At 36.8% G+C, this 21,313-nt stretch overlaps 1 long non-coding RNA gene across 2 annotated transcripts in view; it reads right to left on the bottom strand.

Moving 5' to 3' along the window:
* Window positions 1-21,313, bottom strand: part of LOC122205214 — a 95,454-nt gene that overhangs the window by 24,599 nt on the left and 49,542 nt on the right. The gene's annotated exons all lie outside the window — the stretch shown is intronic.

The raw sequence follows: 21,313 nt of genomic DNA, 5'->3' as shown, positions 1-21,313 counted from the left end.
TTTCTAATAGACATGTAGCTTCCTAAAATCTGAGACCCAGTTTTATTATTATTATTATTATTATTATTATTATTATTGTTATTATTTTATTATTATTATTGTATAATCTACACCTCCAAAGTCTAACACAGTTTCTTTATTTGAACATTATTAATGTAGCTTCTGCCTGGAAGGAGTTTACAACCAAAGGTGAAACATATGTTAACAGGTAGAAATTACATGATGTGGGCTATAATGTGTGAACAAGGGGACACAATGTGGACTGCAGAGCAACTCTAAAATGGCTGAAATTAGATTACCATAAATAGTATCTGCATGTCTCCAGCATCCCATAGTTTTGAGACTATATTTTTGCATCCCTAAATCAGATCACATCATATGACAGAAGCAAATAGAGACAAGTGGACAGAATCTTTAAAATCTGAGTAGTCTTGAAAACTGTCTACCGATTTGGATCATGGTTGGACTCTACCTACATTATTCCTTGTGTTAGTCTGTGTACGTTTTTGGTCAATATACTCTCTGCTGGGGCACCTGGGTGGCTCAGTCGGTTGAGCGCCGACTTCGGCTCAGGTCACGATCTCGCGGTCCGTGAGTTCGAGCCCCGCATCGGGCCCCTGTGCTGACAGCTCAGAGCCCGGAGCCTGTTTCAGATTCTGTGTCTCCCTCTCTCTGACCCTCCCCCATTCATGCTCTGTCTCTCTCTGTCTCAAAAATGAATAAAAACGTAAAAAAAAATTTAAAAAAAAAAAAAAAAAAAAAATATACTCTCTGCTGAGATTGTCCGGTTTCAGTGAAAATCACCAAGGCTTACCAGCTTGCCTCCACCCATCCTGAGCAGCTTTGCATTGCTGTTGGCTTGTAAATCTCTAGGCCTTGCCGTTGACAAAAGCTATGGTTAATATGGCAGAAACCAAAGATTCAAGCTTCTCACTTGGTTGTTGGCTGAATTTGAGGGCTAATGCTTCAAAATGGGATTCTTTCTTATCTGGCAGTCTGATTAGGAAATGAGCCGGGCTGCTGTAATTAGGATTCAGATTTACTGCCTGTTTCTGAGAGAGGTTCAATGGGATTGTAACATCTCTAGCCAATCATGCCATATTGCCCAACCTTACAGAACAGCTTATTAGCTGTCCATCTGCTTTTACGTGTGGCTTTCTATCTCATCAAGCAGTTTGAGGGCATACTTCATGCGCTAGAACTGCCTGAAAAATAGCTGTGTATCCATTGTAACATCACCCTGTTGTTATTTACAGTTAATTAGGAAAGACGAGTCAGAGCATTCCAGTCTCTATGCAGAGTAAGATATCATTTTAAGGCTGACATATTATTTTCCTTCAGTTGATGAATGTTTACTGTCATGGCTCAATAAGAGATGAGCTACAGTCTGCTAGTTTTGGCAGTGTCTGCTTAGTGGGGATGTTTAGCTTGTCCTCCCGAATTACAACTCCATTTATTTTATCCACTTTCATTAATCTTGTGAGTACCTTCATGGCCAGTGATATGGCTACTGCTAGTGCTGAGTGGGAAATTAAATGTAAGTAGACTAAAGCAATATATATATGGGAACTAGACCCCCAAATGATTTGGATGCCACTTTAATTAACACAGAGCAGACTTATACTAGACTGCAGAATTATTTGCAAAAAGGACATTCTCTAGTGAGAGAGCCAAGTGAGGGGTAAAAGGGGAATAAACAGGACTTTCTGGGAAAAGAGATTGGGAATACAAATTTAAATTGCAAAAAATTCCTGGTAGACCATATCAAACAATGGGGACATTTCTCCATTTTGTGAAAGAAAATAGATTTCAGCTCAGAAGACATTTTCCGTGGAAATGCTAACTGCCAACTTGGGATGAAGGAGTTACTTCTGAAAAGAAACTAGGAACCTATGACGATTTGGGGGGAAAAATCAGTGAATCTGAAATCTCTTTTGTATTTCTCTCTGCTGACATGTAAAATGTCATTTTGATTCTGCTCATCTTTTTTATCAAAAGCACCAACATGTCAAATACCATAGAATCATTGAAACAAAGTCAATAAACCTAAGTTGTAAAGTAAGAAAGAAAATAGCTGTCATTGTTCTGAAAAAAGTTGTTTGCTACATGATTTTTTCTTTGCCATGGTTCATATTTCCTTATCAGGTTACATTGTAATTTCAGAGATCCATTTCTAGAAGGAAATTTTTGATTCCTAGAAAATAGTGTGGCTTACTCCTAATGGACTCAGTGTCTTTGTTAGACTGATGAAGATGATGATGATGAGGAGGAGGAGGAGGAGGAGGATGACAATGATGATGCTAGCTAATAGTTTTGGCTAAGTGCTTCACAACTTTATCCTATTTACTCGTCACAGCAACCCTGCCACATAGGTGGTATTATTACTTCCACTTTATAGATGCAGAAATTATCAATTATGACCAGCACTGCCATTTCTGGAACTGTAGTCTCCACACATCACTGCACACCTCCCTGACTCCCTTTCTCACTGCTCAGCTCTTGAAACCCTGATACTTTTGCTTCACAGTCACCAGAAAAATGTTGAGTAACTTACCCTTTCCAGAACATTTCCTTTGGTCACTTTGATTTTCTTGGCTCATTTGCCACCTGCCTCTCCCTTGATAACACAGGCTTTGTGTGTCCTCCTCAAGAGGTGAATGTTTCACTTTCACATTCCTCGGACCACTGGACTTAGATGGGTATAGACACTTCCTTGCTTCTTATTGATATTGCCACAACATACCCATCTATCTTCCCTAAAAACACTAAGCTTTGAATCTTTATGCCTCTGGGCTATACTGTTGCCTCTCATTGTTCCATTCATCACTGCCACCTGGTCATTCCTCCTAATTTCTTAAAAGATGTAAGTCCTGGCTCACTGTCACTCTATCTAATGCTATTCCTATCATTATTCATAGTGATTTCCTAAATATGTGGACTGTCCTTTCAATAACCTAATCTCCCAGTGACTTTGCCCTCCATAATGTTGTAGCCACTCATGGTTATGATATAAACTTTATTATTACCAATGAATACAGCTTTTCCATAATCTCCGTTTTATGTGTTCCTCTTTCTGACTGCCAACTTCTCTCCTTCTGCCTAGCAATCTTTTGATCCCTAATTGACCCAAAACCCACTGATCATATCAACATTTCCTGTGCCTCCCATTCCTTGTCTCATTTTTCTTCTCATGTGGCATAAATTCAATATTCAACCATTATAATTTTCTTATATGCCTCCACCTGCTTGTTTTTTGCTTGCTTCATTTGGAAAAAAAAAATCCTTGATTAAAGCCACTTTTCAACCTGTTCTGTGCCTACAACTGTGCGGGTGAATGTGGCTGGAAGAGAGCACAGAGCTCTTTGTTGAAACTGACTCATTTCAGGTTAGCTTTCTCTTCATCAACCTCAAGTGAATCCATTCTACTTCCTGAGAATACTAGTTCATACTCTCCTTCCTCTCTCTCCTCAAACCAATGACACCTCTGTTTTTGGAATAGTGGCCTTAATTCCTATTTTAATGCAAAAATACATGCAATCACAAGAAACACTCCATCAGTTCCCATAGCCACAGAACAACAAGTAGCCGTGCTCTGCTCTCTTCCTTCTTTCCTGCTGCATTGGTGAAGCCTCCACAGGAATAGCTAAGGCCACCATCCCTCGTGAGTCACTGGAACCTAGCCCCTCTTTCCTACTCAAGATAGTTCTTTCAGTTTTCTTCTCTTTATCCTGCATCATCAGTTTTTCCTATTCTTATATATCATTCTGACTTGTAACATGCTATTATTTCAACCGTTAAAAAGAAAAAAAAAATCTCTCATGGCCCAAATTGCCCCATTTAGCTACCACCTTATATTTTCCCTTCCCTTAACAACACATTTCTAGGAAATAATCATCTATACTTATTGCCTTCAAATTCTCTCTCTCTTGAACCTGCTGAAATCAGGTGTTAACCCTTACCACTCAGCCAAAACTGCTCCTGTCAAGGTCACTGTTGCTAAATCCAGTGATCACTGTTTAGCCCTTACTTTACTTGAGCTTCTAGCTGAGTCATTCCCTCTTCCTTCATTCAGCTTCCAGGACACACATTTGCATGGTTATCTTCTTACTTCATTGGCTATTCCATCTCAAGTTCCTTTCCTGGTCCCTTTTCATATCCCTTCAACTTTTGGGTAGCCCAGGATTCGTTCCTTGTACATTTTCTCTTCATTCACCACACTCACCTCTTTAAAAAAAAAATAATATTAAGTTTTAAATTTTAATTCTGGTATAGTTAACATGCAGAGTTACAGTAATCTCAGGTGTACAATATAGTGATTCAGCATTTCTGTACATTGCTCAGGGCTCATCATGGTAAATCCACTCTTGATCCCCTTCACCTGTCCCCCCCCCCCCCACACTCACCTTCCCTCTTCGCCACTCTCACTTTTGATGATATCACCCAGTCTTGCATTCTCAGATATCATCTGCTTTCTGATACCAAGCTTGTATCTCTAGCCAAGATCTCTCCCCTAAATTCCAAATATACCTATTTCAAAGGTTCATTTGGTTTATTTGGATATCTAATAGGCACCTAACATAAAATTCAATATGTCAAAAGTGAATCCTAATATCCTTTCACTATATTGAGCATTCTCTTCACATAGTCTAGCCCATGTTAGTTAATGGCAACCCTGTTTTTTAGGTGCCTGGAGCAAAATCTTTGAGTCATTGTTGATTTGTCTCTTTCTTGAGTATATTTCACATCTAATCTATCAGAAAAACATGTCAGTTCAGCCTCAAGAATATAGCCAGTATCTAATAATGAGACCAGAACACACTAATTTCATTATTGCCAACTTGGTCTAGGACATCATCATCTCTCATCCGAGTTATTTTAGTAACCTCTTAATAATTCTCTCTCTTCTGCCTTTACACTGTAAGAGCAAAGACATGGGAGGGAGAATTATATGTGTGTATAACTATATACATAACCTCTTTTAGGATAAAGGATATTTTCTCCTTACCTACTACTAACCAGGGCCCAGAACCATGCCTGAAACATTGGTATTTAATTAATATTTGTTGAGTGATACCTGAGGCTTAGAGCCAATTCAGTAATCACCCAAGTTCTGTGAATTCAGTATTCTTTTCCTAGACTTAGTGTTCTTTATTACTAGGCTATATTGCTTAGTTCTTGAATGTTTCACTCAAATATTTTCTATAAACCAGACTTTTACAAATTTACATTCTTCATCTCTGAGAAGCAAGTTAATTTACATACAATCTATCCTAAAACATGCAAACAGTAGGATCACCTGGCTGGTGCAGTCGGTAGAGCATGCGACTCTTAATCTCAGGGTTGTGAGTTTGAGCTGCACACTGGGTGGAGAGATTGCTTAAAATTAAAATTTTTACCAAAAAAACTCCATACAAACAATAATCTAGTCCAACCACATATATATACAACCACCGTTTTAGAATACATTGTAGACCACCCTTCAATCCCAAAACATGTCACAAACATTTTTGGGGAAAAAAAAAATCACGCATAATGAGATAAAACTTGTGCATTGTATCAGATGCATCCCAGCATTTGACAGCAAATTTGGAGGCTCAAAGTCAGATATCCTGGGACTATCCCATACATTTAATGATTTGTAGATCTTTCACTTCCAGTACTTCAAAAGTTTGTGAATCTTAGAGACTTCTTATGATTAAGGAAATGTATATCCTCCCTATTTTAAATTTGTACAAAAAAATCATGATGTGAAACTTGTTTTATTTAATAAAATAGGCTAATTACAGACACTTTTCTATTTTCATATAAACTGAAAAATGAGAACATTTCAATAGGTTCAGTGCATCATTTAATTATCATAAATTATATTCATTAACCACCCATTTGTGATAATGCGCTTGACATATGTTATGGTACCAGATCAATTTTAAAATAAATATAAAATTCTGTCACATTAAAAAAGTAATTCTGGGATATAGCTTTAGGAGCTTTTGAAACTTAGCCTACCTTTTGAAGATTATATGACCCAGATAGATTCAAAGTTATGCCAGCTGCAAGTGACTATGGATATCTAAGTGATAATGTTCTGTTTTCAGAAATATCAATTCCAAATGCCTAATGTATATTTTAGTTAAAAGTTCTAGTACCTCTTTGGTGTCTAACCTTGGTGTCAATAAATAAATTTGAAAGTTATCTTTACTCTCAAATATATGACTGGATTGTAGATTTTAAAGATTTTTGTACATTGTTTAGTTATTTTCCTAATTACTTTACAGAATTATTTCCTCACCTTTTGTTTCTTTGTTTCTGAATTGTGTGTACATGTGTCCTTAGCACTGGTTATCTAGACTTATAAAGCCGTTCTCCTTGGCCGCATACACAATTCCAGTGAATAATACATGATTCACATGCATACTAGAATGAACTTCTTAGGCTACTGTATAAACATGAGTTTTTCTCCGGTTGCTCCTGATACCTTACTAAAAAGATGGTAAAGATTTTTTTTTAATGGCTAAGGAAAAAATACTCAAGAAAAGACAACAGCGAAAATAATTTGGAACCAGCAAAACAGATGGATTCTTGATAATTAACTTCGTTGTCCAGAAAATTGTGAATGAGGAAATTCTGGCAGGCATTCTCAGTAATAGGATTTTATACTACAGAACACTTGAAAGTTTCAACAAGTAGATGTGCCTGACACTGCTGAATGGTGGAAATGGTGCAATGGGGTATTCAAGAAAATCAACTGAGAGTCTTTTTTAAGAAGCAAGTTTTTAGAAGCAGGATCATGATCTCTCACCCCACATAGCCAGTAAATACCTTTCTGATATCCCACCATAAACTGGAGGTGGACTCTAGAGACAACTTACTACAGATGCTCTGTTCTCAAGGATCAGGCATGGCCAAGGGCAGGTGTATTCAATTGAAAGCAGAATTTCTTTTGGGTGATGAAAACGTTCTGGAGTTAGTGGTGAGAGTTGCACAACCTTTTGAATATAATCAATACCACTGAAATGAGCATTCTAAGAGGATGAATGGATTTTGTGGCATGTGAACTATACCTTAATAAAACAATAGCATTAGTGTTCTCAAAACAATCCTTGAAGCTAAATAATCATAGACCAGTGCTTTCAAGATTCTTATGGAAAATGATCTCATTTTCTAGAATTTGAATTGCTATCCAAACTGTCAATCAAATAAGAAGGTAGAATAAATATCTCTTCAGTTATAAAAAAATCTTTTAAAAAATTACTTCCTTCAGTCTCTTTCTTAAAAAGATATTGAGGAAAGTATTTTACCAGAACCAAGGAATAAATCCAAAAAGAGGAGGGCATAGAAATCACTACAAAGAGAACTGGACACAGAACAGAGAATTCTCAGGATGATGATGACAGGAAGCCCCAAATCAATAGCTGAGTGTCAGGTCTAGAGGATTCAGTACAGATTAGGGTAGGAGAACAGAGTTCTCTAAGAGTGCTATGCAGAAGAAAAAGAATGAAAAAGAAAGGTTGCTTGAATATGTTGAATGAAAATTTAAACTAATGGTGGAATATTTGAGAAATAACTGTTATAGTTACATAAAAAAAAACTAAACAAACATGAAATAGGTCAATTATTAACTCTGGGGAAGAAAGGAAATATACACCATACTACATGGTTCTGTCATGCATTTTTTTTCTGTAGTCATAATAATGTAAACACTTAATATGGGGATAGAGGAGAGCAAGTGTGTGTTTGTGTCAGTGACCTAAGTCCTAACCTATCATAGTAAGACAGCAGTAGATAGAAACTGAAAAAAAAAAAAAAATCAATAAATAAGCATGTATATTTATAATATTTAGAAATAAGGAGATAAAATTCAGAAGAAACCATTCACAGAGTTTAAAGAGGTACCTAGAAAGAATAGCACTCAAGATAGAAGGAGTGTTATGGGGAAGCAGACTGATGTTCATTGGGGCACCTGGGTGGCTCAGTCAGTTAAGCGTCTGATTCGGCTCAGGTCATGATTTCGCGGTTTGTGAGTTCGAGCCCCGCATCAAGCTCTGTGCTGACAGCTCAGAGCCTGGAGCCTGCTTCACATGCTGCGTCTCCCTCTCTCTCTGACCCTCCCCTGCTCATGCTCTGTCTCTCTCTGTCCCTCAATAATAAATAAACGTTAAAAAAAAAGAGAGTCTTATAGTACAATTTGACTACTGGATATATTAATTGGGTAAAAGTAAATACTAAATTAACATTACAAAGGTAGAAAACACCTAACTAGGAGTTACGAAATAAGATTCAAAGCCTGATAATTTAACAAGGGACCTCAAGCCCAAGTCTTAGCTTTAGTTTCTGTGATGCTTTAATGAAGGCTTTGCATTCAGTTACCTTTCATTTCTTGCTTCCAGGAGTCTTATACCTGAGTCCAAGGCTGTTTTTAAAACTGTGTCACCTTTACTCCATTGGTCTTAGACTGTTCCTCCTTTTAAGTTCACTTCTTGATATTAGAAATAAGAGAACAAAGATCCAGAAACCTAAGTTACTGTGTCACAAGTTATCCAGATGTTTATGTAAATCTTTAGATTTATTGTAAATAGTTGATAGAGGGGGATTGCATTGATTTTGGTAAGTTTGGTAAGATTGCATTTTTGGTAAGTTGCTCTAACAAAGTAACCCTGAAATAGAATAACTTACAGGGCATAGATACAGAATATCTAGGACTAGGCTAGGACTATGTGGAAATACAGCAATAACAAACTAGACACACAGCCCTTGCCTTCATGAACCTATCATGAAGAGCAAAGCTAGACTCCTTTTCCTGGAGAAATGTTACATCCTTGCATTTAATTGATACAACTTTAGCCTTTTGCCTTAAGTGTCACATCACTCACACACATAAAAAATGTCCAGTCAGTCCATCTATCTCCCCTGGAAGTCATATAGACAGCAAAGGATATTTATAATTACATTGTCGGCATAAATCTTATTGGGAGTCAGAGAAGAAGCATTGAGCAGATAGCTATTATTTATAGAAGAATGAGAGAGGGACTCTGCTAATAACTGGAAAGAACTGAATGCTCAGGCTATCTTAGGAAGCAAAGGAGTCAGTGCAATACTGTCTAGTGAGGCAGCAATTAAAAATAAAGTCATTTAATGTGTGTCTTCCACTTAGGAGAGCTTGTTCCTGCTTGTATTGATCTGTGGATGAACAAACTAACCTCCCATAGCTAACTCAATGTTTCCCCTGAGGTGTAACATAAACTTACTGTGGATCAAAATCTTCCACTCACAGCAATAAGTTTGATACTGTGTTTTGTTTGTTTTTGTGTTTGTTTGTTTGTTTGTTTGTTTGCTTGCTTGTTTGTTCATGGGGTGGTGGTAAGGTTTTGAGGAGTAGGGTGATGAGAATTATTTTATATATATTTTTGGTGGATTATCCGCCAAGAACTTGGGAATTCTGAGTGTAGGGCAGTGAATCTCAAATTTTAACATGCAAGTGAATCACCTGGGGATCCTGTAGAAATGCAGATTCCAAGGACCAAATCTAGGAGCTGGAGATTCTGTTTTTCTAACAAGGTCCCAAGAGGTACTTATGCTACTGATCCCAGAAACACACTTTGAGTAGAAAAGGGAAGGGATATTTTACTAGGATGATTTGGAATGTCTCCTGTTCTCATGTATCATATTTCTTCTCTCTGTAAGTTGGACAAACAAGGAATGGAACGATTCTGCTTTGTGAGAGCTTCTGGAAGCTTCCTACTTGTATGTGTGTAGATGGGAATCTGCAAACATAAGGAGTCTCTTGGGTTGTAATATAAGAATGCAACATAGTAAAACTTAGGGGTTAGACTGATTGTGGAAAAGTCCCAAATTTACTTGGAATGGAGTAATAACACTCCACAAAATGAAGAAAATAGTGTGTGAAAAAGAGTGAGACTAGGCAGACCATGGGAAGTATGGATAGAATATAAATTCCTTTAAAGGATAAGATTCTCTAAATGGACAGTAGGCTTTTGTCTACTAAAGGATCTTTAATAATCCTGCTCCTTGTAGTGTTATTCAAACAAGTGACTAAAATACAGGTAACCCGAGTGGCTTAAAAAATAAAAATTATCATCCCTGTGAATTTTGTCATTTTATTTGTCCAAATCAGTTCAGTGACACTATTATATTGTTGTTGTTGCTGCTGCTGCTGCTGCTGCTGCTGTTGTTTCTGTGTCATATCCTTTTTTATTCTTTTGTCCAAAGCTGACATTACTGTTATTATGGGAGTAAAGATTGGATTCCTACTTTTGTGAAGATAATTGTCGTAGAGTCCCATTATATACTAGGTGGATTAAGCCAGCATTCACTGGAGAAAGAATTTATTACCACAGGAAGAGAAAATTTAACTTTTCCTGCTACTCTAAATCTTAATAAGCACTCCAGTGATGTGCCCACCATGGAAATAATTCCCCCTAAGTCATTTGAGGTATCTTCAAACATTCTGGATAGGTGTAGTTGTTTCTTTTATTAAGAGGGTGTTCAACTGCGGGATTGGTCACCATGTATTTATACAAAGTTTTCATTCTAGTGCAATTAGCTGTAGAATCCAATACATAGCGACACCATAACATAAAGCTCATTTGGATAATTACTATCTAAAACAAAACTGGCAGTGCGGTCTTTTCTTTATTCATTTTAATTCCCATATCATTTTGAGGGTAAAAGTAAATCGTATGTTTATGATCATATTTCATTGTGTTTGGAGTTTATAGAGTGATTCATCATTAGCTTTCAATTGGTTTAATGCAAATCCTTGCTGATTAGCTTATCTTACAATTATTTGGGCTGAAAGATTTATAGTAAAATACAAATAAATATAAAATTACCGATGTGCACTTCCCATCTTTTCTTTACAGAGATGAGGTGACTGAGATATCTCACCCCCTCTCTTCCCTCTCCCCATATTATGACCTGTAGTTCTGCCTGTTATAGCCTCAAACTATCCCTGAAATACATCTCTATTTGAGTTATGGCCTAGATAATAAAACATATTTGGTGATGAACTGGTTAATTTATTTTTGTTTTTAGTTATCTTTTTTTGTTGTTGTTGTTCTCTCCTGTGTGTGTGTGTAATTATTTAACACCCTGTTTATACTCTTTAATCTGTATGATATCTGGTGTTTATTTATTTGGAATATTTCAAGGAACATGTTTGCTCTCTCACATTTCTTAATTCTAAGGAAGTTCATAGTTTCTCCTTTGTCTTCTCTCTGGTTGTTCCAGTCTTCTGTGGGCTGCCTTCTTCCTTTTCCTCCACAAATTGACCTTACTCTTTCTAAGTTAACCATGACATCAGTTCTAGACCTAGTTCTATGTGATGTTTCAGTACATGCACTCAGCCTGACCAGCAGCAGGTGCTTACCTCTTTCTAGTTGACCATGGACTGGGAAGGTGAATCATTTGGGAACTTTGGATTCTCTTTTCCTAGAGATGGAGCTAAGGACAGCCATGAAGCTAGAGGCTCTAATTTGGGCAAACAATGAACCCTCTTAAGTAAAGAGTTATACTGTTTAGGCTACTGAAAGTAAAATACCCTTTATTACTTAGTTATTTGGCTCTTTTAAAACAACACTGTCCATTTGATAATTGTCAGTAAGCAGCTAGAAATCCAATATGAATCAGTGATTAACAACAATAAGAAAATATTGGGATAATAGTTTCCATTTATCACAGTAATAACAAATATGTCAACTATCCTTCTTCCCTTACCTCAAAATAGTGTGATTCTTTTTACCAGAAAATTCCATTAAAGGACTCCCAGGGTCTTACTTATTTTCTAAATAAATCCAGTGTTGTAAACACCAAGAAAAAAATGTAAAATCCTCAAGGTAGGGGTACCTGGGTGGCTCAGTCAGTCTAGTGTCCAACTTGATTTTGGCTCAGGTCATGATCTCATCATTCATGGACTGAAACCCCATGTCAGCCTCCATGCTGACAGCATGGAGCCTGCTTGGGATTCTCTTTCCTTCTCTCTCTCTGCCCCTCCCTTGCTCACGCACATACTCTGTCTCTCAAAAATAAATAAATGAATATTTAAAATGCTGAAGGTAGTGATATTTTAAAGCTGTGAATATAACTTTAAGTTCACCCAAAGTCTAAAATAATTGTTTTATTGATGCTTTGTCAAAATCATGAATATATTTGTGTAGGGCTGGACCTTTGCTATGAAGTTTATATTTTTATTTTGCTACCTGTTGGTAAGAATGCATTTGCATTATTACATAACAGAAAATTTAAGAGATATACTTCACTTCACCCTTCAAAGCATTTCTATCAAGCAATGCAGTTCTGTGTTGCATATCATAACCAAACAATATTTCAGTCTTGTGGCTCACCCTCAAATATCAAACACTCCATTGTCTGTTAGTTTTCCTACTTCTGCATAGTGAAAATGCAGAAAAAAAGTGCATTAATTATTGATTTAGCTATTTTTAACAAATTACCCACCAGGCCCATCTAATATCAGGATAGTATTCTGGCCAATAAACATCATTTGCTTGAAAAAATATGCTATAGCTTATTGTCGTAAACGTCAATCTCTCTTCACTGTGCCGTGGTCAGAGACTAGTTGACTTCACGCAAAAAACGTTTAATTACTGAGTTTGTAATGAAATTTAACTGTAAGATACTTTTACCAGAATGGTAATTGCATTATGGCAAGACTCAATCTTAAACAATTCTCTATTTTTTGTAGCTTTATATCTTTTAGTGTTGTCTTAATTTCCTTCAAGTTCTCATTCCCTGCTAGATTGTTCAGATGACTTCAGATACAGCTCATCAGGTTTAGGGCTGCAAAAAACATGTTTAGGTCATATAATTTATCTGAAAGGCAATACCTGTAGTTAGTAAATTTAGATATTGTTTTAAACAACCGTCAAGCCAAGGAGAACATGACTTTGGTGTTGAAGCAAAGGGAAAATTCTTTAAAGAATCAAGCGTGAATATACTGCCAAAGTGCAATTTGAAATAAAAAATATGACTATCTTTAAAATTCATATTTTTATTAAGTTCTGTCTACACTGGTAACAATGGAATTGTTTACAGAAATAACTACATAGTAAATAAGAGATGTTGGCAAGTTTAATCAACATTACATAACTATGCAGTTGGCTTATTAAAAGCTATGGCAAGGAATATTAATAGTAGAGAAAATATTCTAAATGTGGAGCAGGTTACTGAGGAACTACCAGATAAAAGGCACTCTTCTTTTCCCTTCTCACAGTCGGAAAGCAGGCATTTTGCAGAGTCATTTATTGCTCCAGATTTTTTTTTTTGACATAAGTATTTGTGATAAGGGCAGTTAAGAACAATTTTCCTGTTTGAGAAAATAGGTTTTTCTCTGAATTCTTCTCTCCTCATTTAGCAAATGTGAAAGATTTATTCCACAAGATGCCACATAATTTCTTCTGTATAGAGCCTTTCAAAAACCATATAGACTCTGGTATAAGTATATGATTAGTATGCATAAGTCTATAAATGAACACCAGTTTCTTATCCAGTGTAGCACCATTTAAGTTTTGTGAGTGTGTGTTATGTTGCATGTGTTTATAGCATGCTAGATCACTGTTCCTTACTTACTGTATTACTATTAAGCCCAGGTGTTTTCTTAGGGGAGAAAATAGTGTTGGATTTATTCTTTTTGCTCCTCCTGATCCCACTCCCTTCTTGCACAAATGAGTGTCAACCTCTGTATCTACCTACATCCAACACTTCTTTAACACAGCTGTACGGAATAGTGTCACCAGTCGGTGATTAAGCCAGGGTAAATTTTAATAACATACCAAATGTGTTACCCCTAGAACTTCCTCTTTGTCAGTGTATTATTGCTTACTGCTTTTTACAAGTGCCACACATATATTACTAATCGTAGCAGGCCTGAGGAAGGAAAATACAAAATGTCCTGATTACTTAAACTCTGGAAGGGGAGATTGTTTGTTTCTTTGTTTGTTTGTTTTCTTTCTGAATATTGCTCCAGGCTACCTGTCAAGGTCCTTGTTTCCCAGCCTTCTTTTCCTCTTTTTACATTACACTTAGAAATATTTCCACACTTCCCTGTGCTTCTTCAGCTGCTCTTACCTATTGAGTGCGATTCTTCAGGGATGCTGGCTGAAACCCCATGGTTTATCTCCGGCTCCAGAATATGAGGGAGGTCAGACAATGGGTAATTGGGATTTGGGACTGAAACCAAAATAAACGAGGAAGACAGGAAGACATATTCATTTGTTTGTCTTCACTGTCTCCAACTCGGGCTTTCTGGTGCAGTGAAGAGAGTATGACATTACCTACACCCTGGGCAAGTGATTGTTTTCTTCACTATTGAGTTTCTTCATCTTTACAAGGGAAATGCAGTAGGTATTCAATGAAACATTTATTCTAGGACAACTGTAGGATGCCAGGGATATAGTGATAAATAATACAGTTACTGAATGGTCCTTTATCCTTTGAACTTATATCTAGTGAATTCCTTTCCTTTTCTCTTTACCTTCTACCTGCTCCCTGAAGATATTATGTCAAATTAAAATGGACCATAACACAGTTATCCTGTTCTTGTAGGAGGTTTGCTTTTTTTTAAGTATTAATTTTTTTTTCATATTTACTTATTTATTTTGAGAGAGAAAGCTCATGAGTACATGGGAGCAGGGGAGGGAGAAGGATAGAGAGAGGAAAGGACAGAGTCCCAAGCAGGCTCCATGCTGTCAGCGCAGAGCCCTACCGGGGCTTGATCCTCAAATATGACATTGTGATCTAAGCCTAAATCAAGAGTCAAATAACTTAACTGACTGAACCATTCAGGCACCTTAGGAGAAGGGTTTTTATTAATAGTATTATGGTGAAAAAGTTCAGTTACGCAATAACTTCTCTGATAGAAAAAGTAATGTGACCACCCTACCTTATCATGCTAATCAGAAAAACGGGTTGTCATTAAATACTGCCTAGTGTGTATTTACACAGGAGACCCTGAAAGGCCTTCTAGAGAAAGGCCTGTCTAGAGGCCTCTTCTAGAGGAAGATATCTTATGGAAGCATGACATACAAGTGAGCAGAGAGCTGGCATGTGTGAACTATTGTGAGAGAGAGGGTAGACTATTTTCAGTGCAGATAAATGGATTTGTGACAAAAAGTCATGATTTGGCAAATTTAGACACTTATTTAATTATATGAATTTAGTGTACATACTGGCATGAAAAATTATTTTTGACAAATGCTAGGTCTATATAGGTAGCATGAATGTAAGTCCTATGTGTTCTTTCCTTAGCATATCCATTGCCCATACTCTACTTCCCTAGATCATATGTGTGCTATTGCAAGAGATTCTATTTTTTCTCCTTCCAGGCAAATATAAAAATATTACTGTGTGCATGTGAGTATGTGTGTGTGTAGAAAGATAGGGAAAGAGAGAGAAGGAGAGAGAAAGAAAGAGGGAGAGGGAGAGAAGGAGAGGAAAAGAGCAGGTGAGGGCCTGCTGTGTGTTCAAGGTACTGGTCTAAGGGTTGGAAATATTGCACTAAACCTAAAGTGACAATATCTAGTGTGAAAAGAGAACTATTTCAATGAACAGATAGCTAAGCAAGGAAATTTCTACATAATATGGTATTACAGAGAGAGAGAGAGAGAGAGAGAGAGAGAGAGAGTCTATTTTAGATTGCAAGTTCAGGGTTGATCACCATAAGATGAGAGGTGATGTGAGGTCTCCATGTTAAGAAGGATCCTGTCATGCATTCTGCTTTTTTACTCTTCATCATGCCTCTAGGACAGGTATATGTCTTGAAACCTTCACTAATGCCCTAATGTCCTTCAGTTAGTAACTAAGATCTTTACTCTGGTTTTCAAGGTTTTTCATAGTATGATGTGTTTTATCCAACATACTCATTACTCATTAACACAAAACTGTTTTCCCCAGCTCCATTTTGCCACAGAACATGTGTCTTTTCAAGATACTTTAGAATATCCCCCTAAAGTGAATCCTGAAACCTGTGTTTTTCCCTAAAAGGAATTTCCTTTTTTTTTTTTTTCTTTATCATACCTCTACAAATGCCATTTACGTAGGGCAATCCATGTTATACCCCTCAGTTGGCTCTTCCATGATGGGCCCAGTCCAGAACAGCCATTGATTTTGGCACTAAATTATATACCATCTTATGATAATATTTAATTCTTTCCTGAGAACAATTAGAGTAATAGGGGACTGTTTTGTTCTTACTTTTGTTTGTTTGTTTTGAGTATCAGCTATGTACCAAACATTTTATATCCATTTTACTCTTCCCCCCCAACCCCCAACAACCCTGAAATGTTAAGTTTTAGAGTGCTAACTGTACTGATGAGTAAATTGAGTCATTTATCTGAAATCACTAACATAAGATCACACAACTGGTATGTAGCTGAACTGGGTCTCAAACTGACTTCTAATTCCAAAGCCTGCTGTGTTCTTTGCACACTGTAACTTCCCTCTGCATTTAAATGGTTTGCTTCTGGATAGAAGATGTCTGTCCAATATTCCCTTTGTCTTCTCTTCAAGAACTAACATATCACTTGGTCTATATTAACGACTTTATAAATTTGTACAAATGAGTAAATGAGCGAAGTATAAATAAACAGCAGTCTCTCCTTACAAAAAAACTGGGAACAGTAGTTGCCTCTGCAAAGTCACCATGCAAAAGAGGATGAATTTTTCAAAGAACATTCCATTCTCTTTTACATTGACTTTGTACATGAGGTTTCCTCTGTTCAGAATACGTGTTGCTTTCTTTTCTGCCTTACGAAATCTCATTTATCTTTCAACACCCAGTTCAAATGTCATTTTCTCTGTGCAGATTTCACTAAGCCCTGTAGGCAGAGTGTTTGCCCTGGGGTTTGTGTTCTCATAGGGCTTTTTATTATACCCCCATTTTAGCAATTGTCTGCTTAAAGACAACACATTGTCATCTCTCTATGTACTAACAATGCCTGTCAATGAATCTTAACTTGAGCACCAAAGTTGAATTGTCCTTACTTTATACTTTTTAAAGTTGCAGGTGGAAGAATAGACCATTGCTATCCATTGGTCTAAGTTCATTCCCATGGTGCCAGGATAGCTTTCACACAAGGAGCAAACTCTTCATTGTGGAGCAGATAAAAAGAAGACAGAGTTTTACATCATACATTTTTTTCTTTTGTGCCAGAATTCAAGGTATATTACTTCTCTCACTCTAACTCTTTGTCAGGTATCTTGATACAAATTGTCAACAGTACTGTGAGACCTACTATCATATTATGCAGTTAATTTTTTACATGCTGATGCACAGTCCTTCTCCTATTCTTGTTAGAATTGCCTTTTATCCTTCTGGTCCTCCTCTGGACCTGGACTCTACACACGGCCATCATCTTGGTCATTGGCCAACCTCTTGTATCTTCAGCACCTAATACAGTGCCTGATACATAGCAGATGAACAAATTATGCATATCAAATGAATAAAGGAAGGGGATTATTGACATTTTGGTTTTGGAGAAGAATGACTCTTTCCTGTTTGCATTTCATATTCAGTCTCATATTGGGTTTCTAATGAAAATGTCTGCTTTTTCATCTCATTTTATGATTACCCCAGGGATGCCTGGATTCTCTGGTCTTTTTAACCTTCATTGAAGGGTGACTTCAGGGTTCATAGTATAGTATTTTGTCATTAATGCCACTGGAAAGAGTTTGCAGGAGGATCTGGCTTCCAAAGTAGACTTTTAGGAATTAGTGGTGCAGAGATAGCTCGGGAAATCGGGGAATCAAGGAAGGAATGATCAATTCTCTTGTACTCCAACATTCAAAAATCTGCAGTTTGCCTACAAATTACTGTAAAAAGATTCAAACTTCTTGTGAGGTAATTCAGCCTTGGTATATAAAATTGTTTGACAATAACATTTGAGTTTGAACACCATTGAGAACGTTCATGATGTTGCCAATGAACAGTGGTATTGAGGTTTATATTTATAATGTCAGTACTTCTAAACTTCTTTTTATGTATCAGGGGATTAAGTGGATTTTTTTGTCTCCTTTTAAGGGTAACTTCACTGATTGACTGCCAGGTGCTAACTACTTTGGTTTGTAGATCTCTTGTGCCTTTGCTTTATCAGCTGAATGGAAGTGATTTTTGGCAGCATTCATTATTGTAGCTAGATGATGCCAATGAAATGGAATCCACCTCATGCCTCTTATCTTACCAATTGTTTAATAGCATGTGTAATTATGAAAGTTATTGCGGTAAAGAAAGGGTTGATGGCTTATTTTTCTCAAGTATGAGATAGTGCCAAAAGGAAAATTAGAAAATTAATAAATTTTGTTTTGCTATTATTTGAGTGAAGAGCTTCAAACATTTTGGCATGCTACCCTTATAGAGCTTCTTCATCTCTTTCTTCTTCATCACAATTTATTTCCAAATGTGCATAAATAAAATCTTGGAATTGGAATGCACACCTTGGATACTGTATAGTCTAACTTCCTACCCTTTGTAGGAATCCATTCCACAGAGCCTACAAGAGCCCAGCATCTGGTTGCCCAGCCTCCATCAAAGCATTTCTTTCCAATTCATGCCTTCCTAGTGCAGACCACAATGGAAAAGGGATCAAGAGAAATATGACTTGAGTCTCAGTATTCTCATATATAAAATGATAGGACTTAAATAAAAGCCTTCTAAGGACATTTCTGGATTAGCCATTCTGTGATTCTTTCTATATAAACACACACATATATTCAAATGTAATCACTCTTACCTTGCAAATTAGAGTTTCAAAGATGTATTTGTTACTGTTAATTTCCCACTGATTTATTTTAAAACTTCAAGAGAACCACAACCAACCCATCATCCAATATAGCCTCAAATGTATACATACAATAATAATAAGGTCATATTTGAAAATGCTAGCCACTACTTTAACGACCCTTTAAGGAGTTGGCACATAATGATAAATGATTCCAATTGCTAGATATTTATTCCTAAGATAGATAAAAATTCACTTTCCTATAAATTTTATTTCATGGCCTCTAAGGTGTCCATTTGAACAGCATAAATATATCCACTCACAAAATGGTCTATTTTAAATGTCGATTAAAGTGCATAAAATACTGAACCTCAAGTGCAGTGATGTCATATTTTGGATTTGAACACGGAAGAGTACAGAAGGCTACTAAGTCCCTTGATTGCAGGGGAAACATTAGCTTAAAAAAAGTCTCACACTTTTAATTTATAATGAGCAGTTTTATCAAAATATCCAAGCTTATTTTTTCATAAGAATAATTTGCCCTGATATTCCATCTGAATTAGGCTGTGTGAATGGAACAAAGGAATGGGTAGAAATTATGAGCATGAGGTTAGCTAAGTTAAGGTTTTGTTTTAGTGGTTTAGAGAGAAGAAAAAGGGTAATGAAAACACATTTTGCCTGAATTTCCCATATAACTAGTGCATCAGAGAAAGAGAGAGAGAGTTAATGGTAAAATCATACAGTGTTTCCATACCGTGAATCTGTTTTAGGTTAAAGTGCCATTTGCACCCAGGTGCTAGCTAGATTTGCAAAGGTGAAAGCATTTTGAGGGGGATGAAAACAATGTGTGCATTAGAAACATCTTCCTATCAGGGGTGTCTGGGTGGCAAGTCAGTTAATCATCCAACTTATGTTCAGGTTGGACCTCCAGCCCCACTTTAGGCTCTGTGCTGACAGCCAGGAGCCTGGAGCCTGCTTTGGATTCTGTCTCTCTCGCTCTCTCTCTCTCTCTGCCCCTCCCCTGCTCCTGCTCTGTCTCTCTCCCAAAAATAAACATAAAAAAAGAAAGAAAGAAAGAAAGAAAGAAAGAAAGAAAGAAAGAAAGAAAGAAAGAAAGAAAGAAAAAGAAAAAGAAAAAAACATCTTCCTGTAAAATTTGAGAAAAAAGCAATCAAGACCTGTGGCCAGGGCGCCTGGGTGGCTCAGTTGGTTGAGTGTCTGACTTGGGCTTAGGTCATGATCTCAGAGCTCGTGAGCTAGAGCCCTTCTGGGGCTCTGTGCTGACAGCTCAGAGCCTGGAGCCTGCTTCAGATTCTGTATCTCCCTCTCTCTGCCCCTTTCCCACTCATGCTCTCTTTCAAAAATAGATAAACATTAAGAAAATTTAAAAAAAAAAAAGGAAACCTGTGGCCTGCATTAGTAGTTCAGAAATGCACTCTAAGGCCCACACAAGTGAGTTTCACAGGTGACATTGTGCACTTGTTACTGTCACCGTGAATGTGGTAGCGCAATGGAGGGTTCTGTTCTCTGGTTCACACACTCATTTATTCTCTTCAAGTTAAATAATCGGTAAGCTGTCTATTCAGATGAAGTGATTCTTATTTTAAAATATAATGAAAAGTACTCCTCAGGGGAAAATGCATAGTTTTGCAATATGTGGACTCATCAGTAGCCCCAGATGTTTTGCATTGTGAACTGTGTCAAGATAGCACAGCAATGAGCACAGATCGATTGTTGCCCCACTGTACAAGACAGAGAGGGAATTTGGGATGAACCACACCCCAACTATCTAAACGATGGAAAAAGCTGTCCAAAGGAAAAATGCTAATCTATCATGGAATATATATAATAGTTAATAATGCCGTGCTTTGTACTCATTCTGTGGTGAGTACACACTAAAAACAAAACAAAACAAAACAAAAAACAAATACAGTTTCCCTCCCCCCCAAAAAACTAATGAAAGCTAGCTAGATATTCCTTTCCCTACATCCCGGTAAAACTGATCAATTTATTTAGTTTGTGCACTACAGAACATTATGCAACAGATGCATTGGCGACCATTTGTAAGTTTTAAAGCACAAGCATATTTTAAAGATTATAGAGTCAAGTATTTAGTGGTCTGAGAATAGATCTGGGTTTTATGCTTCCTGTTTCACCTTTTCTTCCATGTGATCTTAACTGGAATTAACTTTTTTTTCCTCCTCCATGTATAGCTATATATTGTCCACAGATGCAGAATGTTCACTATCTTCTGAATCTAAATCTTTATACATACTCTTTTTAAATGTATCATTCCTGTGTTCTTAATAGATGCGTCTTCTAGCTCTAAGGCACTTTCTTAAAAAATACCTTTTATAGCTACCAAAGAGTTACTTATGAAGAGAACCCAGAGACTTTTTGTTTTGTTTTGTTTTGTTTTTGTAGAACGAGTTGAAAATTTTTAACCTTGGCCCTAGGGTATTTCATCAAGAGCAATCTTAAGTAAAAGCTTGCTTTTCACTTTTCAAAAGTAAGGTGACTTATGCTCTGGCCTTTCTAAATGTGCTGGAAACAATTTGTATGCAGTT

The sequence above is a fragment of the Panthera leo genome, chromosome D4, assembly GCF_018350215.1.
Source record: "Panthera leo isolate Ple1 chromosome D4, P.leo_Ple1_pat1.1, whole genome shotgun sequence".
Classification (NCBI taxonomy): Eukaryota; Metazoa; Chordata; class Mammalia; order Carnivora; family Felidae; genus Panthera; species Panthera leo.
This window is presented reverse-complemented; position numbering and strand designations above follow the sequence as displayed.